We start from the raw sequence: 25,477 nt of genomic DNA, 5'->3' as shown, positions 1-25,477 counted from the left end.
TAAATCCCTACGATGAAAATATCGGTCACGGCGATGAGTGTTCCAGTTGATCTGAGCAACCTGCACGTGAAAAATAACGTACAAGTGGCTGAGCACTCCACAGACTCGCATGCTCTCAACGTAGTTCCGAGGAGGAGTCAGCATAACAGAATGTGACAAGGCTGGCTCTTTGAATTACAGGTACAACTCATTTTTTGCCAGCCGAGTGGACAGGAGCAACATGAAATGAAATGTCTTGCTCAAGGACACAACGCAACGCCGGGAATCGAACTCATGATCGTGAGCCGAATGCTCCTAACCACTAGGCCATGCGCCTTCCTGTTTCAAATAACAGGAAAGAATTAAAATAAACGTGGAAAAGCTAACGAATCTCCCTCGGATCGCTTTGTAGTCTTTAAAAATTAGAAGGACAGTCTAGACATAGACAATATAGTCCTAGCTATACAACAATGATGGGATAGTCACGAGATGAATGTCTTTGGTTACAGTTTGTTCGATCAGAGCAAAACAGTCGCAACATCGAAGATCTGCTCAGCGGGATTGGATTCAAACTCATGATGCCGGAGCAAATATTACAAAGTTTTGTGTTCTATGTTGTAATGACTACCAACTCACAGTCTATCACAAAAACTTTAATGATATACCACATGAGTTGCTCGGCAAAGGTCTAGAATTATCTTGGTCTCATGAGTACTAGAAACTGCTGTCCAACATTTAACCGATGCATAGTACCTAACTTCAGAGAGATGAACGAATCAAAAATATTAAATCTAGCATCAAATATCATTCAGCATGACGATTTATTGCCTGTGGTGTACTTTCGTTCTCTCTTTAGATGTTTTATCATACCTACATATAAATTTGATTATCGAAATGAATATTTTAGACCTAGAAACACCGCTCGCATTTTTTAAATTTTGTGAATGACCTGAAGGTGTATGGTTAAGAAATTTACCATTTCAATAAACAATCTAATCTCGTCATCTAATTTTCCACAGACGTCGGAATGAAGTTAGAAGTTTAAATATAGATTTATATATAATGACAAAGAAAGAGAAAGTGGTTCCCTGCCAAGAAAATTTTTAGATGAACTGTCTGGCAATACAGCATATACAACGAAAGGGAATGTAGCAGAAACAGCAGTTACATTTCTTCGAATTACTGTCTTAAAGTAGGACGGATATATTGGATAGTATAGGTCTATATCAGTGGTTCTCAACCATCTTTTACCCTTTGATTCCTATTTTACTCGGGTGGACCCTCATAGCCATTTGATGTTTAAACATCCTACTCTTTTTTACTCTTTTACTCTTTTACTTGTTTCAGTCATTTGACTGCGGCCATGCTGGAGCACTGCCTTTAGTCGAGAATATCGACCCCAGGACTTATTCTTTGGAAGCCTAGTACTTATTCTATCGGTCTCTTTTTGTCGAACCGCTAAGTTACGGGGACGTAAACACACCAGCATCGGTTGTCAAGCGATGGTGGTGGTGGGGGGGGGGGCAAACAGACACACAAACACACACACATATATATATATATACATATATACGACGGGTTTCTTTCAGTTTCCGTCTACCAAATCCACTCACAAGGCTTTGGTCGGCCCAAAGCTATAGGAGAAGACACTTGCCCAAGGTACCACGCAGTGGGACTGAACCCGGAACCATGTGGTTGGTAAGCAAGCTACTTACCACACAGCCACTCCTGCGCCTATTATACTTTTATAGTTAAATGCCATTAGGAATTGTATTAAAAGATTTGTTAAAATATTTTGTGTATTCAAGAAGTTTAACTAATTTATTGCACATAAATTTTAACAACAAAATCTTATGTGAACTTTCGAGGGCCATATAGAACCCGGTTGAGAACCGCTGATCTATACATACAAAAAAAAAAAAAAAAAAAAAAGATTGAAATACATTTCATCGTATGTTCGCTTGATCAGAGCTAATCTGGAGTTAAATAACAACAATAACAACAATCTATATGACAAGCTGATAGCTGCAAGTATCCTGGACCAGATGCGAATGCTGTACATAACGGATTTGTTAATGAACGAGAGATAAGAAGTGACTATCTCAAGATAGTAAAAGAAATATGATCATCTCATCTCTCAGCATACAATAAACGCATTTCTCACAGCCATAACCTCACTTATATATTTCTCCTTCTGAATTTGCTATAACAAGAACTACTGTAAACTGTTCGATGTTACTGTAAATTTCAATATCAATGACCATAAGATCATGTAGGTAGGTTACATTTCTCGTGTGAAATGGAAGTCGGATACTGGGTGGGAAGGGAAGGCCTTTATAGTCGGTTTCTGTCCGTCTTAAGAGGCAACGGAAATTTCTATTTTTCCTTCTTCTTTTTTACTTCCCTCTTCCTACGCCCTTGTTATGCTGACACATCGCATGAAGATCGGGTCTTTAAATATGTAGTAAGTCCTCATTTCTAGCAAAGACGAAATACCTCCAGCAGCAAAAAAAAGAAAATGACTATTTTTTGAAGTACATAAGCACGAAATTAATAGTATGCTGTTGTGTGAACCAGCCACGACTAAGCTGAAGATACCTAGGACTAGATTTGCAAATGTATATATGTTTTGTTTTATTATTATGGCCGAGTGTGGCTTTAATGGATTTGTCTACCACTTCTAGCAGATTGTTAGCTTGAAGTAAAAACATCATTATGAACATAAGAGATAAAAATTAAATACTTTAAAAACATTTCTCAGAAAGGAGTGGCTTACGTTGGAGTGTATTTCATTTGTACTCAGATATAGGAGCTTGACTTCACAAATATTGCCCCACCGTCGGAGCTGTTTCCGCTTTGTGCTGCTCGTATCACTAAAATAAAGGTTTACCAAAACTATAAGAGTGGGATTCATCCGGTACATCGTACTACAGAGAGGGGCATGTGACTATATACCGTGCCCCTCCCTATAATAGATCTCACAGTGACCTTGAATTTTAATAAGATCCTTCCCTGGAAGGTCCTCTCAAAATTCAAAGGGACTGTAAGCCTGATAAATATTTTGTTGATTCATGGAATAGTACGACTTTCTAGAGCTCCTTTATCTGCTCACGTTTATTGCAACGACTAATCTTCAAGTATGCAAAACAAACATTAACTGCACTCACCTCATACTTATCTTCAGGTCATAAAAATGCCTAAGACCCTCCCCACACCAACATATCACTTCCTCTGTAAGATTACGAATAACAACAACATATGATGGGACATGGTTAGTAATACAAATATTTGTAGGTTTTAGCTGACATCTGCTGTGTTTTCAGAGTTAGTCAACCCCTTGATTTATGCATATGTATGTATGTATGTATGTATGTATGTATGTATGTATGTATGTATGTATGTATGCGAGTATGTATGTGTGTATGTATGTATGTGTGTATGTATGTATGTGTGTATGTATGCATGTATGTATGTACATATATACAAAGATATACATACACACTCACACACACACACACACACACACACACACACATATATATATATATATATAATAAGAGTCAGATAGAATATTCACCTCACCATGCTTGTGTGTTCATTTGAAGTCCAAAGTCACATTAAAAAAAACGAACGTAAGTTATAAATATAAAGCATAAAGATATTATTAATGAATAATAATAATATTAGTGGCCAGCAAGCGTAAAACCGTATAGGCAAATTTATAAGCTTTCACCATTCTTGTAAACTTTTTAATGAGATTTATGTGGCTTCGGAGTTCTATCTGACTCTTAGTTCTAGCAAAGTTGGTACTTTCTTGTACCTTAATTCTATAAATTTACCTGTATGGTTTTACGCTTGCTGGCCACTAATATTATTATTTATTAATAATAATATCTTTATATTATATATATATGGGTGTGTGTGTGTGTGTGTGTGTGTGTGTGTGTGTGTGTGTGTGTGTTCATATAATGATATCTCCACAATATATTGGTGAGATAAAACATGTAATCGTTACCAAAATAGCAAAAATTCGTCCACAAAGGTCTATAGTAAACTTATTATGGATCGATCTCCTTGGTTATATATAAAAAAATTAAATAAGAGTTTTGACGCTAATATCCATTTATATTAAAGTTTATTACCTATGTCAACATTTCTCTATAAGGTCAAAATTCAACTCTCAATTCAAGTTATATATATATATATATATATATATATATATATATATATATATATATATATATATATATATATATATATATATATATATATATATATATATATATATATATATATATATATATATATATATATATATATACGTATGTATATATATAACGTACATGACTCAGACATTTATCAACAAAGGATAACTTGAGTCTTTCAAAGTTTCTATTGCGAATCATTTATTTTAAGCTGTATCGGTTAACATTTTGTGATGTAATTATAGATAAATCAGTGGTAAGAGAATAAAAGAAAGTGAGAAGAGAATGAGAAAGAGAGAGAGAGAGAGAGAGAGAGAGAGAGAGAGAGAGAGAGAGGAAGAAAGAAAGAGAAAGATTGGCAGACAGACAGACAGACAGACAGACAGACAGACAGACAGACAGACAGACAGGCATGGTGGGAAAGAGCAAGAAAGATTGAAGCAGTGAGATGGAGTGATATCTAAAGATGATAAAACAGAAGTGGTAGAAATAAAATAATATAGAGCTGAAAAGGAGGTGAATGATTGGCTGAGAAATGTTGGAAGAGATTTCAAAATCTTTCTTGTTTGTAGATAATAAATAGTGAAATATGCATCAACTAATTATTATGTAGCTGTCAGGTGATTCATTCAATTCTTGTGATTCAGTTGAAACATTATTAGGGTGGGGTATGTATATATTTGGAGGGACGTGTGTGATATTGTTTAATGCAAATCGGTATAAATGATCTTTTGTGTAAGAGTCTTTGTACGTCACCGGCACGTGGGTGGGGCTCTGCACTGTATCATCTGCTTTATAAGCAAGACACCGTTTAATCATTACTTATACGAGAGATTTACTGGAGCTTAACCCAGCTTTTACGACGTCAACCAATTAAAATGATAACTAAAAATAAAACATGGATTTTATTAGCATATTTACTATTTGAAGAAAGCAGAATGCGGAGGCACACGTTTTCTAATTATCTATTTTTTTTCTAAACAATTAAAAAGCTTCTCTTTCTAGACAACACACCTGCCAACAGCTGATTAGATAATCTCGATGTAACACTGCAAGTTATTGAAACACTCATTAATTATAAAACTGATTTCTTCTTTCCGGGTGGTCGATGAAAATAAAGTAGCTGTGAAATACTAGATTCAGTATAATCAATGTTTCCCCTTCCTCAAATTCGAGGCTTTGTTTCGATGTAAGAAATCCTTGATAGGCCTTTCTACTATAGGCACAAGGCCTGAAATTCTGGAGGAGGGTGTAAACCAGTTTCATCGACCTCAGTGCTTGACTGGTACTTAATTTATCGACCCGTAAAGGATGAAAGGCAAAGTCGACGTCTCAGCTGAATTTGAACTCAGAACGTAAAAACAGACGAAATGCCACTATATGCATTTTGTCTGGCTTGCAAACGATTCTGCCGCCTTAGAAATCATTAATAAGAAAAAAACACTTATGAAAACCTGATAGCCCTTGTTGCTGCTGTTGCTGCTGTTGTTCATCCCTCAAATCAACCTTGTTCGGGCAGACCTTAAATAAAATGTATCCCAACCATGACTATCGTGCCAGTTTTATTTATTTTATTTATTTTTTATGGTAATTATCATTGCAGTTTCCAATGTGCCCTGCATTTATTAAAACAGTGGAATGTGATTTCAGAGAGAATTGGCTGGTATTTCTGGCAAGTCGAACAATCATGTAAAAGATTGCTCGTCTGTCCACTTGTGTAGTATGATGTACCTATTAAAACAAATAATAAGGAATTCGGTGGGCAAAGTAAGAGGCTAACCATCCAAATGGTTGGTGGTTCATTTCATGCTACCAGTTATGTAATTATCTCTATATTTGACTCTCAAATCACCTGGTTTACGAAAGCTATGAATAAAAATAACTCTTCGCTGTGGCCATTCAGATGTTTCCGATGATTGAATATCGTCTCTCGGATTAGTTAAAGGAATCTATATACAGCTTACCTCGACAGTTAGGGACGAGCGATGCTTTATTCACTTCGTATTTACACCCTCACATTTGGAGGAATGAGCTTAGTAGTCGTGAAGAGATATTCGCAGGTCTCATTACTTTTATAAATGACCGTCATATTTTACTTTATATATACGTACGGATGTTTGCATTGATTCTTTTCGTGTTATATAAAGTATATATAAATGTCTGTGGAGTTCGAGGACAGAAGTTCCAGGTTTCGCACATGTAGTGTCACAAACTACCTAAGGACCTTCTGCCCACACCAGAAAAATGAAAGTTGGAACGCTTTCTAGTACTACCGGCACCACAAACACAACAACGCTAACAACACAAACACAGAGACAGCAACAGCAGAAATCGGAAAACATAGATGGATGGAGAAGGAGAGAGGGGAGAGGAAGAAAGAGAGAATATCAACTTGCCATATTCCCATGTCAGCACCACTCACACAATCAAAACTACCACAATAATACGAACAAAACCTGTAAACAACCACTCCTAATAGCAATGACAGGAAAACACACAAACAGCAACTACAGAAAAACAAGCAGTAACACCGACAACCAACATCATACAATTTCATGAGAAACAACATTAAGTGAGGTTCATAAACATATAAAAGAAATAACAAAGGAGCAAGACTTCGACAAACTACTTCCTGAGACTCTACCCAATACATTTCTGATTAGAAGTTTATTAGGCAGTGTTTTGGGGATTAGGTTCCTGGAGTCTACGAGAAGAAAAGTCCCAAATAATTAGAGGGAATTCTTTATCAGAGTATTACAAAATCCTTTTGGAGAGCTTTCAGGGAGCACTTCCTGTCGAGGAGCCCGAATTATATACTTTTCAATAATAAGATTACTTCTCTCAATTTTGTCCTCCGATTAACTCAACCTTACATCAATGTGCATAGCTTGAGGTCATCTTGGGAGCACGTGAGGCCAGAGTTTCCGGAACGTACACATTCATGCTCATCTTCGAAAACCACGAAACATCTCTTAGTTGACTTTGATCGGAAGGCAGAATAGCAAAGCTTTTGATGTATAAGAGGTGAAGGTGGAAATTGTCTGATTCTCAAACTTTTCTCAAATTTTGAAGTGATGTCATGGCTTGCTGCTAGATTGGTGAAATACCAGGGTAATTGAAGAAAATACTTGGTAAGTTTCCCGTTGAACCATCCAACTCGTTTCACTCTAGTACATTTTTCCCTAGGTTACTAAACCGCCTTACCCCCACCCGATATCAATATTTCCTGTAATGTTTTCTTTGCAAGTGACTCATTCCTAATTCTTTCTCTCCCTCACTAAGAATTCGTGTATTTTATTATCAATCATTACATAAGCTGATGAATTGGTAGAACATCAGACAAAATGTCATTCGGTTTTTTTTTTACTTCTGTTCAAGATTTGATTTCCAGATCTACTGGAACACTAGGTCAAACTGAATTCTGCAACGTTTTAAGGAATATATATATATATATATATATATATATATATATATATATATATATATATATATATATATATATACACATACATACATACATACATATATATATATATATGTATATATATATATATATATATATATATATATATATATATATATAGGAGAATGTACGAAAAAACAACAACAGACGAGGACAGGTGGTGTAAATAACAAAAGGATGTATTAGTATGACGCTCAGGAATACGGAAAGTCTTTGACGTTTCGAGCTACGCTCTTCAACAGAAAGAATACGGAGACAAGGAGAAAAACACGGAGAAAAAAATTGAATAGTGTTCAGTCATATATATATATTAGATAATAAAACAAATGGTTTATATCTGGTAGTTTACTGGCAAGCACAATGTTCGTTATGCTCCTGGTTAACGAGAGACGGAAGATAGATGATACGAGAGTTATTAATCACTACAATTGTTTCGACACATCTAGCATCGATCCCTCACGGTTTGGGTACATAACAACTGGTTCAAGAGCATCCGTCAAAGTAATGGATTTGTGTTGTTAGCGTTGTTGTTGTTTGTGGTGCCTGTAGTACTAGAAAGGGCGTTCCATCTTTCGTCTTTCTAATGTGAGCAAAAGGTCCTTAGGTAGTTTGTGACACTACATATGCGGAATTTGGAACTTCTATCCTGGACCTCCACAAACATTTACATAAACTTTATGTAACACGAGTAGAATCAATGTATACAGCGTACATATAGTTAAATCATACATACGAGGGTGTTCTGAGAAGTTCTTGGTTTCAAGGGTATCGTGATAAGCCCCTTTCGAGACCCAACCTTCCAAGTTCTTTAACAGAGCTCAGAAGAACTGAAGGACCGCTGCAATAAGTATGTAAATATGAGAGGGGAATATGTTGAGTAAAATCATAATTAACTGATCCTGGTGTATTTTCTTTTACCCAAAGTCAGGAACTTTTCAGCAATCCCTCGTAAAATTCTCGTTCGGAACAGTGAAACTCGAATCAGATGAAGCTCTAGATAACAGCCTTCAACTTTTTCTATTCAAAGCTTTTTTAACTCAACATTTAGACGCTGTTTTTTATAACTTTTCTTGCTTCAAATTTCACCGTTCATATCCTCCTCGTACTTCTAACTTTCCCAAGGTGATAGAAATACCCGTAAATCACCGTCTCCTTAATTAACTTCAGTTTCTTTCTTTTCTCAATAACCAGCAGTGAAGTTTCGTACAACCAGATCTACGAAGAATTTTTTCTTTTATCGAACGCGCCAATAGTCACTGACCTTTACTCGTTAGCCATTTCTATCAAACATTAATTACTCACTTCGGCTAAAATAAGGCCGATGCCCTCAAAATAAGCAAAACACTGAATTCTCTCTGGTCGTCATGGACTCTGTTGCATCTATTAGATCGGAAGTTTCCTGCCAATGTTCATTGACGGGACTGTTTCCAATTAACATTCTATTAACAACGAAGTATGCAAGACATCATTAAAACGTAGTGTTTGGTTACGAATTCCAAATACCTGCTATTTACAAGCGAGGAATTTCTAATTACACAAACAGCAATAAGGTCAATATCGCTTTCACTCTTCCTTAACCTTCCGCACTCATGCATTACCCTCATGTAACCCAGTCACTGTGCACTCAGACTTGTACTCCTTCATATAAGAGTGACTTAGGGAACATTCACTCTATTAGTTTTTCTGCGACAGCATTGAGGTATTTCAAATGAACAATCATGCACTCTGTCCTACCTACACCTGAAGAACTGACAGTAAAACTGTTATGTTTCCCTCGGACTGACTCGCAGAGATAACATAACGAGTTATACAATTTAATTATTACATTTATTGTTCAATTACATACAAAGAACGCACTCACCCAATGTTCGTTATGAATAAACAAAAGTCATGTCCGCCATATATATATCAATGACATTTTACTACGACAGTCCCACAAGACAACAACAATGAAACAATGAACTCAGACGAACCACATGACACACGGAACGTCAGACGAATTACATATCTAACAGTCCATATAACACCTCCCCACTGAAATTGATGCTACACAAGAAGTATCAACAGCAAAGTCTCTCTTGGGTTTTACGGGTTCTCTTGGACCGTCTTGGGTTGTCTGGTCCATACTCTGGAACGGGTAACATGGTCTTGGGTCTGGTTTGTCTTTGTGTTAGTGGCACAGTTTCCGAGATCTCCATCGGGTGATCTGTTGCAAATTCAAATACAGTGTTTTCTGCATCACCAAGTTCATTGTCTTCCTCAGTTGTGTACCGCGGTCGCAGCTGTTCCCAGTGTCGTCTCCACATCGAGCCATGAGGTATGACCTTCACGTTAAAGCAGCGAGTACCCAATGACTTCTTAATGATTGCTGGTAAATCACAGGTAGCTGCATCCTGGCGTATACGTGCTGCCAGCTCCTGGAGAGTTTCGCCTGGCTTCCGCTGCATATCACTCCAAAACTTGAAACGCTCTCTCACAATGAAAAGTTTAGGGTCGAACTGTTCCTTCATGAAGTCAACGATTTCGTCCATTATCAAGTTGTTGATATCTTCAGGCGGATTTTGTTGGGTAGCCAGATTAGCAAGTTGTTTGTAAACAGTAGCAGTCTGATTGGTCAGGAACACTTGTGCCATGCGTTTTTCAGGTACAGCATTAGCAGCCACAAACGTACGGAATCTTGACCAGTAATCAGGCCATAGTTCTGTCGCTGAATCAAATGCAGTAAATGGTGGAATCGACACTGTTGTTGAAGCAGCTGAAAAATAGCCACTAGAATCGCCTTCAACTTGTCGAGCACCAAACAGTTTTAACAGAGCGTCCATATCTCTCTGATGTTGTTGCATTTGCTTGTCCATTTGTTCCCTAAACAATTTAATAAGTTCTACTGTCTGTTTTTCAGCCATTGTTATTACGATGAATAATTTTACGGTAAAGTAAGCATGTATCCTACCGGCGACGCCAATAGACTCTGTTATGTTTCCCTCGGACTGACTCGCAGAGATAACAAAACGAGTTATACAATTTAATTATTACATTTATTGTTCAATTACATACAAAGAACGCACTCACCCAATGTTAGTTATGAATAAACAAAAGTCATGTCCGCCATATATATATCAATGACATTTTACTACGACAGTCCCACAAGACAACAACAATGAAACAATGAACTCAGACGAACCACATGACACACGGAACGTCAGACGAATTACATATCTAACAGTCCATATAACAAAAACCTTCGAAGTCGCTACAAATTCCAGGGCTGGGTCCTTTCATTTGTCTTAGTCAGTATGTACAAAATCTTGCGTTATTCTTTTAATTTTTTTTATTTGTTTCATTCATTGGACAAAGATCATTCTAGAGCACCACCTTGACGGTTTTGGTCGAGCATATCGAATCCAGTAGTATTTAAAACAAATTTTGGTAGACATCTTATTGATTCTTCTTTTTTGAATCAGTAACTGACGATACAGAAAGAACATTGCGTTCAACATTAAAACAGACATAGGGACAAATACACACACACACACATACACAACATATAAAAATACACACACAAAAGTATTAGGCTTTAAAAATATAATAAGTACTGAGAGCGATTCATTCGACTACAATTCTTCAAGGCAGTGCCCCAGCATGGCTGCAGTCTCATGACTGAAACAAGTAAAAGATAAGAGATAAAAAGTAAAAGATAACCCACCATACAAAATTAGCTTCTGTTCGAATAACATCAAAATCCAAGAATGCAATTAAAAGAAAAAAAAAACTATTCAGGTGATAGGTAAAAATTTACATACCAGCAACTTTACGATGTCTGACTTATATTCTTGCCACGTCAACTCTCTACCTCATCTGGACTTGCAAGATGCATACAAAGACCTCTTCGCTCTACTCGACACACATGTTTTTCGTCATCTCGATATCTGGCTCACACTTCACATATTGTTTACTAAACACTTTCCTCAATCCTCCCTTCCTTCCTAGCGCCACTCTTCTCTGGAATTTCCTTCAAGCCCACGTTTTTTTTTTCTTGCTGACAGATGTCTACAGAAATGTAAAGTGAATATCAGCAATTGGGAAAATCTACAAAGTTTTTAGATGCTTCCATTTGTTATTAATTAAAAAAAAAAACCTGCTATTCAAACGTCTAATCCTTCTATATCGTTGTTTTGTTGATAATTCAGGATAGGAGGGGAAAGGTAGTGCTGATATCTTTTTGCAGGCTCTTCTGGAGTAGTGAGAGTGATGCAGCCGGTCATTACTATAGACTTCTGCACGTTAATATTTGCTGGGAAAATGTAAGCACGGCGGTGGTGGTGACGGGGTCCAGCCTGAATGATTGTAACAAATAATACTGGATTTAAACTTGCTAAGGCTTTAAGCAGCATAAGTTTTGGAGGTTCTTTATTCAAAATCACACCAGAAGTTCTCACAAAGTCGAAAACATGAATTTCTGTTTAGTATTTTGAAATGCTAAACAAAATCCGGTACTAGCAACAGTAACTAAGGAGGCTTAATGTTCGAAAGTGTTAGGAAAAGGTTTGGCACTGCGAGTGACGAATGTAAATGACGAATTGTGTTTATTGACGGCAACGACGACGACGATCAGGTTCATGATCATGATGACGATGACGACGACAATGATGATGATGTTGATGAGAATTAGTTGTAATAAAAGGGAAATGATACTTGTAAATCTACGTCCAAGAAATGGTTAAGATATGAGTAATTCTTGCATAGACAGAAACTAAATAATACAATAGTAACCTGATTTCCAATTCGTGTTGAAATTATTTCACTTTCGTTGATTAAAGCTCGTTGAGACTGGTAAGAAGTTGCTAACTCACTACTCAGCTATATTAATATTTAAATCTACATAAGATATATATATATATATATATATATATATATATATATATATATATATACTTTATTAATAAAGCTGCAAAGACACGGCAAAAACTGTTACTCAGAGTTTCACGTTCCCGTTCGTCGGACAGTTTTGGTTGAGAATGGAACAAAAAATAAAGTTATATCTATAAATGTACAATTACATTGATAGATACACATTTGAAATTGGTTATGTTTCATTGGTCCCTTCAACTAACGGTCTTTTCAATAACCGGTTATATGAAATTAAAATTAAAATTACGATTTGAGAACGTAAAACTCTGAATAACAGTTTTTGTGATGTCTTTGTAGTTTAGTACTAAAGTATATTACTCTACCTCCGGTATTCGAGTACTAGTTTTTTCACCTTTTTCACATTTATGTGCTTAACTACAGATATATATATATATATATATATATATATATATATATATATATATATATATATATACATACATACATATATATATATATATATATATATATATATATATATATATATATATATATATATATATATATATATATATATATATATATATATATATGTATATATATATATATACACTAGCTCCCAGGGGTAAAGATATTCTATTGAAACGGCTTAACACTCTGATATAAGAAAGCAATTTCGTTATAACTGCCACAAAAGGTGTATTTTCCGTCACGAAAAAGTACAAAAAAACTGTCAGCTGGAGGAGGAAGAAGAGATAGTGGCAGGTTGGCGAGAGAGGTTTTCGGAGGTTGGCAGGAAAGACTGTCGGTGGTTGGTGAGAGAGGTTGTCGGATGTTGACGAGAGGCAGCTGTTATTCACAAAAAAACTATTGTTTTACAGTGAGAAAAGCGCTGTTGAAGTGTTAAGTGAAATTTGGCAATCGAGGATCGAATCCACGCTATGCCTGCATGAAGCCACAACAAATACGTTGTGGAATAAAAAATTTATCTACTGTCATGGAAAAAGTGTAACTGTAAAAATGCAGAACTATTGGAGTAATGGGCATTCTATATGTATAGAAATGTATGAATGAAGTTATTAATGTTTAAGATTCAAATTATGGAAGTGCAATAATAATGTTTAGCAGTTCAAAGTTGTGAGCAGTGAAATGCAGAATTATGTTGGCTGATCGTGAGAATCAAATATTGATCGCTTCGCTAAAATCTGCAGGTGGTATGAGTTATTTCCTTTGGGTTGTTTAAATAAAATATTAGTAATATGTGTGTGTGTATGTGTGTGTGTGTGTGTGTGTGTGTGTGTGTGTGTGTGTGTGTGTGTGTGTGTGTGTATCGTGGCACTCCGTCGATTGCGACGACGAGGATTCCAGTTGATCCAATCAACGGAACAGCCTGTTCGTGAAATCAACGTGCAAGTGACTGAGCACTCCACAGACATGTGTACCCTTAACGTAGTTCTCAGGGATATTCAGCGTGACACAGAGTGTGACAAGGCTGGGCCTTTGAAATATAGGTACAATAGAAACAATAAGAGTGAGAGAAAGTTGTGGTGAAAGAGTACAGCAGGGTTTGTCACCATCCCCTGCCGGAGCCTCGTGGAGCTTAAGGTGTTTTTGCTCAATAAACACTCACAACGCCCGGTTTGGGAATCGAAACCGCGATCCTAGGACCGCGAATCCGCTGCCCTGATCACTGGGCCACTTTGCTGGTGCTGGTGTTGGTGCCGCTGTTGCCGCTGCTGCCGCTGCTGCCGCTGCTGCCGCTGCTGCTGCTGCTGATGATGATGAGGGGGAGGAGGAGGAGAAGGAGGAGGATGTTGAGGCTGGGATGGTGGAGGTGGTGATGATGAGGATGATGATGATGATGATGGCAAAGGCAATGGCAGTGAAGATGCTATTGTTGATGTAGTTCATTTTATCCATAATGCGTTGTTTTGTCACTAGCATTACTGCTATCGCATCACATATCAATTTCTTCATCTCTCTCTCTTTTCCTTTCTCTCTCTCTTCCTTTCTCTCTCTCTTCCTTTCTCTCTCTCTCTTCCTTTCTCTCTCTCTTCCTTTCTCTCTCTCTTCCTTTCTCTCTCTCCCTTCCTCCCCCTCTTTCTTTCTCTATGTAAACACTATTTTATTCCATCTTTTCTCTCTGTTACACATACACATACACACATAAATATCAATATATTTTTGTGCATGCACATATGTATGTATGTATGTATGTATGTATGTATGTATGTATGTATGAATATATATATATATATATATATATATATATATATATATATATATGTATGTATATGTGTATGTATGAATATATATATATGTATGTATGTAGGTATGTATATATATATATGTGTGTGTGTGTGTATATATATATATATATATTTGTATGTATGACTCTCTCTCTCTCTCTCTCTCTCTCTCTCTCTACACGCACACACACACACACACACACACATACATATATATGCATATATGTGTTCTAATATATAATTATATAAATACACATACACGCACGTACACACACATACGAATACACACACTCACTCACACGAACACATACAGCTTTGCGAGCAAAACAATTTAAACATTTTAGATCCCTAAGTAGCAAAGAACCAAACCAGATGAAAAGCATTGTTTCCAGAGGCAAAACACTTATAAACATTTGCTATCGTGGTCTTTCAGGCTTTCATCAATTTCAAGGATAGTCTCTCCGAACGCAGAAAATGCATTTTGAAAGAAAGAAAAAGAATCCTTGCGGATGATAGGATAGTCTGGCTGAGATCTCTATGATCAACTGATGGGAAACTCGATAATTCCATACAATTACTTTACATATGGGCAAATAGGTAGGGTTAGGTTATAAAAAGTATATCTGAAAGTGTTCTCGAAAAGTTTGAGTTCTATATAGAGGATGTAATATCAAACTTATTCGTTCATTTGATACCTAAATTGTCAATAGTGTTGGAAAGTATGTAAACTATTTTAAGTAAAATATGCTTTTCTATGCAGATGTATTATTACTGTGGTTTCGTGTGGAGTAGTGTACAATCTTAAGGACAGCCCTAGGCGGCACACACTCTAACTATGCCATTGTAACTGTCCACTTGAAGTTATTAATGTAGAAATGAAGATACATATGGACCACTGATGGTCTTCAGAGTCCAGAACCCAAATTGAAATTTCAGCTTTCATACTATGTATGTATGTATGCATATATGTATGTATGTATGTATGTATGTATGTATGTATGTATGTATGTATGTATGTCTTATTTTTCATCCCGCAGGATGCCAACAATCACCCTCCTCACCAAGCGAGCTTGGTGGGGTTGCCAGTTTAGTCGCCGACGACCCGACCATGAGACAGGTTGTACTGGATTACATGTTACCAGTAGCGCTCAGGAATACTTATAAGAGCGACCTGACATAAATAAGACTCGTCGAAAAGGACGTAAGAACTACTGTGTAGTAACGTCCACCCAACAATGTTTGTTTCTGTGTGTGTGTTTAAATTCTGTGTGCGCGTCTTGTTGTGCTGTGCTGTGTGTGTGTGTGTGTATTTTTATATGCATTTCTTTATATATATATATATGTATTTAAAAAAAAAAAATTTTATTTACTACTTTAAAAATTTTTTTTTTTATATATTTACTTTTTATATATTTTTATATTTACTTTTTATGTATCTTTATGTGTTTTTACACATCGTATTTATGTGTTTTTTACACATCGTTTTTTATATATATATATTTTATATTTTATATGTATCTCCATTGCATTTACTTTTCTCCTTTCATATCTACATCTTTTATATTGACTTTTCTATGTATTTTCTATGTTTTAAAAAAATTTTTTTTTATATGTGGGGTAGACGAGGCTCATTAGCTAAGTGAAGGCAACTCTTCTAGGAGAAGGACACTCCGACATAAAACCAGGTCCATGACTTCTGTGGGAGCAGACTGGGCTCTTTTTTTTTTTATGAGGTCGTGGTTGGGACAACCAGTATAGGAGAATAAAACTCCGAATTCAAATTGATCTACCACTGCTGGCTTGCAGTCTCCTTTTGAGGAAAAGCCTAGGAGAGGATACTCTGATATAAAACCTGCAGTCAACTTAGTACTAGTCATCTTGCTCTCGCTTGTCACTGGATTATACTATTTTGACCTAGAGAGTGGCAAAGGTGTTGTACAAGCGTTTGTTACTAAAATCCAATGAAGTACAGATGTCCCCAACAAGACAAAACACTGTCAAATCACAGTCATCTTAGTATGACCCGAAAAAAAATTAGGGAAAAGAAAGAGAGAGAGAGGAGGAAGAAGGATGGATGGGGGGGGAGGAAGGAAAAAGGAGTGAGAAGGGCAAGAGAGGAGAGGAAGAAAGAAGAAAGGAGGAGAGAAAAGTCCTGTGGCGATGGAGGAGTGGCGACGTATGCAGACTTGACCGGTTGGAAGCATACAGTTACAAATCTGCACATAAGGCGGCAGGGTTCTTATCTTAACATCGCTAACATGTCTTCATGGACAGGGGCTGTTTTCGGTGGAGAATCCTGTGTCTGAGCAGCCCTTTTAAGGAGAACACTGCTCACCTGGATATACTGGGAAGGTGCTAGAAAAGGTGCATTAAAAATTGTCTGTCCGCACTCTGCTGGTTAGTTTACTGCGGCTAACGGTGGTTCAATATAGCAGGAACGAACGAAGAAATATAAGCAATAATAAAAAGTATGCGAGGAAAAAGGTTTTACTTAACTTGGCATGCTGGAATGTGAGAACTCTCTTGGATCGAGCGGATAGGCCTGAAAGAAGAACAGCTCTAGTAACTAAGGAGCTGAGACGTCTTAATGTTGATATTGCAGCTCTATCTGAAACAAGATGTTCAGGTGAAGATCATCTTGTTGAAAGAGCAACCGGCTTCACAGTGTTCTGGGTTGGGAGGCCAAAGGGAGAGAAAAGGGAGGGTGGTGTTGGGTTTGCAATTAGAAGTAATTTACTGAAAGACCTAGAACAACCACAAAGTATAAATGACCGTATGATGAAACTCCGGATCCCTCTCTCTTGTGGACGCTTTGTGACTGTTTTCTCCATCTATGCTCCCACACTCTCAGCAAATGAAGAAAATATCCATGCATTCTATGAGGAACTTAGAAGTAGTATCCTCTCAGTCCCTCTGAATGAGAAGTTGGTTGTGCTCGGCGACTTCAATGCACGTGTTGGCAGGGACAATAGTGCTTGGAATGTACTTGGGCGGTATGGAATAGGTAAGGTGAACAAAAATGGTTTACACCTGCTACAAATGTGCTCTGAACTAGGGTTGGCTGTTGGGAACACATTTTTTCACCATAAGCTGAAACATAAAGTCACCTGGATTCATCCAAGATCAAAGCAAGGTCACATGATTGACCTTGTATTAACTCGGAAATCTGACCTACAGGATTTGTGTAGTCTCAGAGTATTGCGAGGAGCTGATTGTGATACTGATCACAAAATGGTTAGGACTAAGTTCAAATTCAGGGTTCGTACAAGAAAGCGCAGTGCAGGTGTGCGAGTCCCCCTAAAAATTGATGTAGGACAACTTAAACAGCCACAGGTCTCACAGCTATTTCGGGATAGATGCAGTAATATTTATTTTGAAGGTTCATGGCAATCTTTTCGAGAAGGATTATATAAGGCTGGAGTGGATGTGCTGGGTTTTAAGAGGAGACAACATAGAGATTGGTTTGACTCCAATGGTGCAATGGTAAATGAGCTACTGGCAACAAAGAGGTCTACTTATGAAAAACTTCTTAACCCAAACATTAAGGGCAAAGAAAAACTAGAAAAGGTATACAGAGCGCAGAAAGCAGAACTGCAAAAGGAATTAAGGAGGCTCAAAGATACCTGGTGGAGTAATTTGTCTGAGGAAATACAGGCATCTTATGAAAGGAAAGACATTAAAAACTTGTACGGCTTATTGCGACAAGCTTTTGGACCGCAGTCCTCAACGTATGTTCCCTTGAAATCAAAAGACGGAAATGAGGTTATTAAGGATCCTCCTGGAATAATGAGCAGATGGAGGGAGCATTTTGCGGAACTTTTCCATAATCCATCTGTAGTGAACATGGATGTCATAAATAATATCCCCCAAAGAGTAATAATGCAACACATGGACGATGCGCCTTCCATTGAAGAAGTAAAACTGGCAATACGGAAACTGAGATCCAACAAAGCTCCTGGTCTGGATGGTATTCCAGCTGAAATTCTGAAAGCAGGTGGGGATCACATCTCCTCCGAAATTCATAGCCTGTTGTGTCAAGTTTGGACTGAGTCCTCTGTGCCACAGGAATGGATAAACGGCATTCTAATCCCTATATACAAAGGTAAGGGACCCAAATCAGTGCGTGGTAATTCCAGAGGAATAACTCTCCTGGCACATACTGGGAAGATACTTTCGAGGATCATGTTAGAACGTCTCGTGGAGAATGTGTGTCCACATGTGATTCCTGAGGAACAGTGTGGTTTCAGACCTGAGCAGGGAACGATGGATATGATATTTTCTGCAAGGCAGGTTCAGGAGAAATGTTTAGAGGAACAAATGCCACTATACCAGGTTTTTATAGATCTAACTAAGGCATTTGACACGGTAAACAGGGACGCACTGTTGATTGTTTTGTGCAAACTTGGTTGCCCGACACATTTTGTGAGCCTCTTCGAGAAATTGTACAGCAACATGAAAGCTCAGGTAGTTTTTAATGGTAATCTATCTGATGAATTTTCAGTGGACAACGGTGTAAAACAGGGAGATATTCCTGCCCCTACACTTTTCTCTATATATTTTGCCACATTGCTTTGGTATGCATTTGAGGATTGTAACAGGGGAATTGGAATCAGATTCCGGACATCTGGTAGCATATTTAATCTGACCAGGTTTAAATGTAAGGCAAAGGTTTTCAGAGTACTTGTCAGAGAATTGCTCTATGCTGATGATGCTGACTTTCTGGCACATACAGAGGAAGATATGCAACATTTAATGGATAGATTTTCCACTGCATGTACATATTTTGGACTCACAGTAAGTCTGAGAAAAACCAAGGTAATGTTTACCCCCACACCTGGACAAATATACACTGAACCAAATATCTTCGTGAATGGAACAAGACTAGAAGTCATTGACACCTTCGTTTACCTTGGAACCTCACTGTCAAGGGATGGTGGTCTTGATGCAGAAATATACCATCGAATAGTGAAGGGAAGTGCTGCATTTGGAAAGCTTGAAAAGCGAGTATGGGCTGATAGAGATATCTCCCTGCAGACAAAAATCAGCATCTACAAAGCGTGTGTACTGACTGCACTTCTTTATTCGGGCGAAACATGGACCACCTACAAGAGTCATGTAAAGATGCTAGAAAGGTTTCATCAAAAGTGCCTAAGACGCATCCTAGGAGTAAAATGGAAGAGTTTCGTAGCAGATACAGAGGTTTTGCGCAGGGCGCACTGTAACTCAATTGAAAAACATATTATCCTGGCCCAAATGAGATGGACTGGGCATGTAATTAGAATAAAGGATGACCGTTTGCCGAAGCGCTTATTTTATGGTGAGCTCAGCTCTGGTGAGCGACCACGGCAGAAACCGAGAAAGAGGTATAAAGATTGCATTAAACAAAACCTAAAAAAACTAGATATGTATGAAAGTGATTGGGAAGGAGATGTTCTGGATCGAAGCAAGTGGAGAGCTGTTGTCAGGACGAGCTGTGATGTCTGGGAGGAAAAGATGCTTCAGCAACTTGAGCTTAAGCGGGCCTGTCGAAAGGGAAAAATTGTAATCAGTGGAGAGTATAGGATGTGTATTATGTGTGATCGCATTCTTCTGTCAAAGGCAGGATATGTGAATCACATGAAAACACATGAGGGTAGAAATTCCAGACACCCTAAATACCAACCACCTTCTGCGACCTGTGGCATATGTCACAAGGTTTGTAAAACAATACCCGGACTTAAGAGACATATGCTGGTTCACAGAAACGTTTCCTTAGAATCAGATACCAGCGAGCAAGGATCGAGAGGCCTGAACATTTGTCATCTGTGCTGTAGACCTTGTCGCTCAGCAGCCGGACTTCAAAGTCACTTGAGGGCTCACCAACGGAGGGATTGTACTGCGTGATGATATGTGTGGATTGTTGATGGGATGGCTATCGTCTGTCAAGATGGAGCGGTCGTCATGTATGTATGTATGTATGTATGTATGTATGTATGTATGTATGTGTGTGTGTGTGTATGTATATATGTGTATATTTATATTAAAGAATTATTCAATACATTTGATGGGGTATAAATTTATCATTTCTAAACAAGAATATCATTGACAGTGACTTCGAAGTTTCGGCCTGCTTGGCCATCATCGAGATACACACACACACATTAATATGAAAGAATGAAGAAGTAAAACATGTGATAGGTATAGCATGTAGTTCATAATTCAAACATAATTGTAGAGTTGTTAAATTGAATAAGGGATTAAGAAGTTGTGCATAATGTCTCTTACAGCTGTTTCTGAAATGGCTGTGCATATGGTGCCAATTCCGTCCAGCAAGGATTTCCATATAAAATCCAACTATACTACCTCCAGAGTGGAAGAATTAAGGAATATCCTTAACAAAGAATAGTAGTAGTTACTAGTTTCGTCGTTGAAGAAGGATATTCCTTAATTCTTCGGCTCTCAAGACGGATTTTATATGAAATTCTTTGCTCAAAGAAACATGCACTACATGCACTGCTAATCCAGAAACCATTGTAAGAGACTTTATGCATGACTTCTTTATCCGTTATTTACTCTACCAACTTTGCAATTATGTTTGAGTTATGATTACACGCTCTAAAGTGATACCACATGTTTTGCTTGTCCATGCTTTCTTTCTAATATATATCTACCCACTCAGTGATAAACCACTTACAACTATTCATTGTTAGACGGCTACAACACCACTTTTGATTTAGTCGCAGTTCAAGTTTTGTCGGTAAACCAACCCGAGCACTTATTCAATATACCAATTACATTGTCTGACCAGATGCAATTTTATCTCTACTACTACTACTACTACTACTACTACCACTACTAAACACAGACACACACAGACACACACAGACACACACAGACACACGCTCACTCACATATATGTAGGTATATATATATATATATATATATATATATATATATATGTATAGCAAAGAGGGAGTGCTGTTTCCATGCAGGAAAAACAATATAGGAAAATGTGTTGTTGAAAATGCACTTAAATTTCAAAAGCTCGTAAATGTTTAAAATACATTTATTTACATATATACCAAACTAGTTTCAACAATATGTTTTTGTTTATCAATGGTAAAAGTTTAAAATTAGAAAAACATCACTAAAAGTTTCAATGTTGACAAATCAAAATGATTCAATGTTGACAAACTAAAATGTTTCAATGTTGATAAGTTATCATGGTCAAAACAGGTGTAAGTTTGAAATTAAAACTGTATATTAATTTGTTAGAATGCACAAGATTCATTAACTTCAGTGGTGGTCGACAAGTCATACTGAAAAAAACAAGTGTGAGAATTGAAATAGTAAAAAAAGGGAATTTCGTTTAAGGTTTCTCAGATCTTTAGATAGTCGCTTTCGCTTGTAATGGTATGTTTAGGGATCAGATGTATTTATAAATTTTTTTCTGCGAGTGGATCTGATTTTTGATTCGTTGAAAAATTGATGGAAACGCTACCTGGATGATTGTTTGATGGAAATGCTATCTGGATGACTGTTTCATCCTTTGGCCACATAACATTGAAAAACTCGCAAAATTTAAAAACTTAATCAACGGCATTAACCACAGTATCCAATTCACTATGGAATACAACCACCAACAATTACCCTTCCTGGACATCTTAATAATAAAGAGAGATATTGAGAGTGAAACCGTCGTCTTCTTCAAACCAAATACTCAAAACAATATCTTCTATTCTCCTCTTGCCACCCAAAACATACTAAAATAAATATACCGTTCAACTTAGCGAGAAGAATTTGCACGATTGCATCAAATCCCAAAACCCGAGAAAAGCGACTCCAAGAACTTAAAACTTCATTACTAGATAGAAATACCCGGTAAGTCTAATCGAAAATGGAATAGAACGTGTAAAAATGATAGACATCCAAGAGTTACGGAAAACAAGAAAACACCATAACACACTTAAAACTCTATCTTACGTATCAACACACAATTCAAGAAACAACGAAGCATACAACATCATCCACCAAACATACCCCTCCTTATGGAGGACCCACGAATGAAAAACTCACTAGAAACACATAGGATTATTAAAAGTAAGAGACAACCACAATCTATAAAAAAAAATTACTCACCAGCGCCAAATTACCCACCAAAAATACAACCCCACAAGTCAAAAAGTGCAACCGCCCTAACTGCGGAACTTGCACCTTTCTCTTAGAGGGTTCAACATACAAATTTAAGTCAGGCCAAAAGTTTACCATAAAATATGACTTCACCTGTGCTTCGAAGAACTTAATCGATGTTCTTAAATGTGGAGGTTGTGGTGGAGACTACATTGGTCAAAAAAGTTTAGCTTTGAGGGATAGACTTACGGTGTACAGACAACAAATCCGGGACCCCACCACTAGGAAAATTCCCGTTAGCCAGCCCCTAGACCAATGCCCCGTAGACAAAAACCCTAAATACCAAATCTTCCCTCTCTTTCAATGCACTGGAAACACTTCAACCCAATTCCATTTAAATAAGGAAAACATACTGATTAAAAAATATAAACCACAACTTAGAAAGAAGAAAAAGCAGTATAAAGAAGAGAAAAAAGACTCAATTTTAACACACAAAAAAACAACAAAATTTTAGTAACAATCTTCCATCCGGGTTTCGAAACCGCAACTCCAAACCACCACACAAACACAAGATGCCGACGTCACCCACCTCCAATCCAATGAAATTCCACAAGCACCAGTTGCTGATGTCACATAATTCCAGACCAATCAAAACCGACCTTCAGCGAATACAACGAAATGACCCTTTAAGAGAACCAACCAACTGGAACGACCTATAACCGTATCCACAAGGAAACCAACCAAGCAGAACGACAAGCTTGACCACGGAAGAAAAACGTCATCAATTTTTCAATGAATCAAAAATCAGATCCGTTCGCAGAAAAAAAATTATAAATACATCTGATCCCTAAACATACCATTACAAGCGAAAGCGACTATCTAAAGAGCTGAGAAACCTTAAACTAAATTCCCTTTTTTTAATATTTCAATTGCACACTTGTTTCTTTCAGTATGACTTGTCGACCACCACTGAAGTTAATGAAGTTTGTACATGCCAACAAATTAAAATACAGTTTTAATTTCAAACTTACACCTGTTTTGACCATGATAATTTATCAACATTGAAACATTTTAATTTGTCAACATTGGAACATTTTAGTTTGTCAACAATGAATCATTTTGTCAACATTGAAACTTTTAACGATGTTTTTCTAATTTAAACTTTTACCATTGATAAACAAAAAAATATTGTTGACACTAGTTTGGTATATATGTAAATAAATGTATTTTAAACATTTACGAGCTTTTGAAATGTAAGTGCATTTTCAACAACACATTTTCCTATATATATATATATATATATATATATATATATATATATATATATATATATATATATATATATATATATATATATATATATATAACTGAGAACGTGTGTGAGCGTGTGTGTCTGTCTGTATGTATATATGTGTGCATCACTAAAACTCGAGAACTAACCAACCGATTTCCTTCAAATTTTACACATGCCTTACTTGGGGTCCATACAGTGTCATGGGCCAAAAGAAATTTCAAGTTCTTGCCTAATGCGAGCCCGGAGCAATCTCTTATCTCTTGCACTATTTCAGTATTACGTATCAAAAGTGAAACAATAACATCTCTATTGTAACGGGAGACAATACTTTCACTGTTAATACTTTCATAGTAAAACTAATCTGAACATATATATGTATATAGATAGATGCATATGTATAGATGTATATTTATAGATGCATATATATCGAGTTATATGTATATATATGTATATATATATGTGTGTGTGTGTATATACATGTATATATATATGCGTGTATATACAATTATGTATATATATATACATATATATGTATATATATATATATATATATATATATATATATATGTTTTTGTATATATATATATATATATATATATATATATATATATGTGTGTGTGTGTGTGTGTGTGTATAATATATATATATATATATATATATATATATATATATATATATATATATATATATATATATATATATATATATATATATATATATATATATATATATGTTGTTGGCATCCTTTTGTCTTGGGAGACAATGGAGTTGCGCATAAAATAATCCTGTCTAGTTTTTATATTTCATGTCTTTTACATGTCCTGCTGTGGCTGTGTAGTCCTCTGGCAGGTGACGCAGATGTAAGGAAGACTTTGCTTGGCTGGTTGTAATTTCATCTACATCTTTTTACTGCAGCACGAAGTGTCCTGTCCAGTTTCCTATTCAGTTTTGCGCAGGCCTGGGTTAGATGTAAGAAAATCCTGGGTAGCCCAATCGTCAGGATTCCTCTCTCGACCTTGCTGATGATGTTTGCCACGAGCTTGGTTGCAGGGGCTGCCGGAAGAGGGTCGAGTCGAACACTAAACTGCCTACGGGGCTCCACTCCGGATTTCTTTGAAGGTTTCCTCCTTTCCGTAACCCTGGGGAGGGGCCCATACTGGATACTGTCAGCCGAAGCCAGCTGAGCCCGGGACTCGTTTCAGGCAGGGTCGACACTCCCTGAAGTAGTGAAGAAAATCGCTCCCCACTACCATAATATATATATATATTTACACACACACACACACACACACATATATATATACATATATATGTTTATATACATACACAC

The 25,477-nt window shown here is 36.9% G+C and overlaps 1 protein-coding gene across 3 annotated transcripts in view; it reads right to left on the bottom strand.

Annotated features, from left to right (window-relative positions):
- The window catches only part of LOC106871077 (integrin alpha-4), a 206,025-nt gene that overhangs the window by 136,963 nt on the left and 43,585 nt on the right, over positions 1-25,477 (bottom strand). The window contains exon 1 of one of the 3 annotated variants that reach the window (XM_089355240.1): positions 11,448-12,142. The exons of the other annotated variants lie outside the window; for them this stretch is intronic. The gene's annotated coding sequence lies outside the window, so the exon portion shown is untranslated. Of the gene's footprint in view, positions 1-11,447; positions 12,143-25,477 lie in introns of those variants that run through there. 3 annotated transcript variants of the gene reach the window in all.

The sequence above is a fragment of the Octopus bimaculoides genome, chromosome 1 (genome assembly GCF_046866305.1).
Source record: "Octopus bimaculoides isolate indiv1 chromosome 1, ASM4686630v1, whole genome shotgun sequence".
Classification (NCBI taxonomy): domain Eukaryota; kingdom Metazoa; phylum Mollusca; class Cephalopoda; order Octopoda; family Octopodidae; genus Octopus; species Octopus bimaculoides.
The sequence above is the reverse complement of the archived record's forward strand: the minus strand, read 5'-3'. Positions and strand labels throughout refer to the sequence as shown.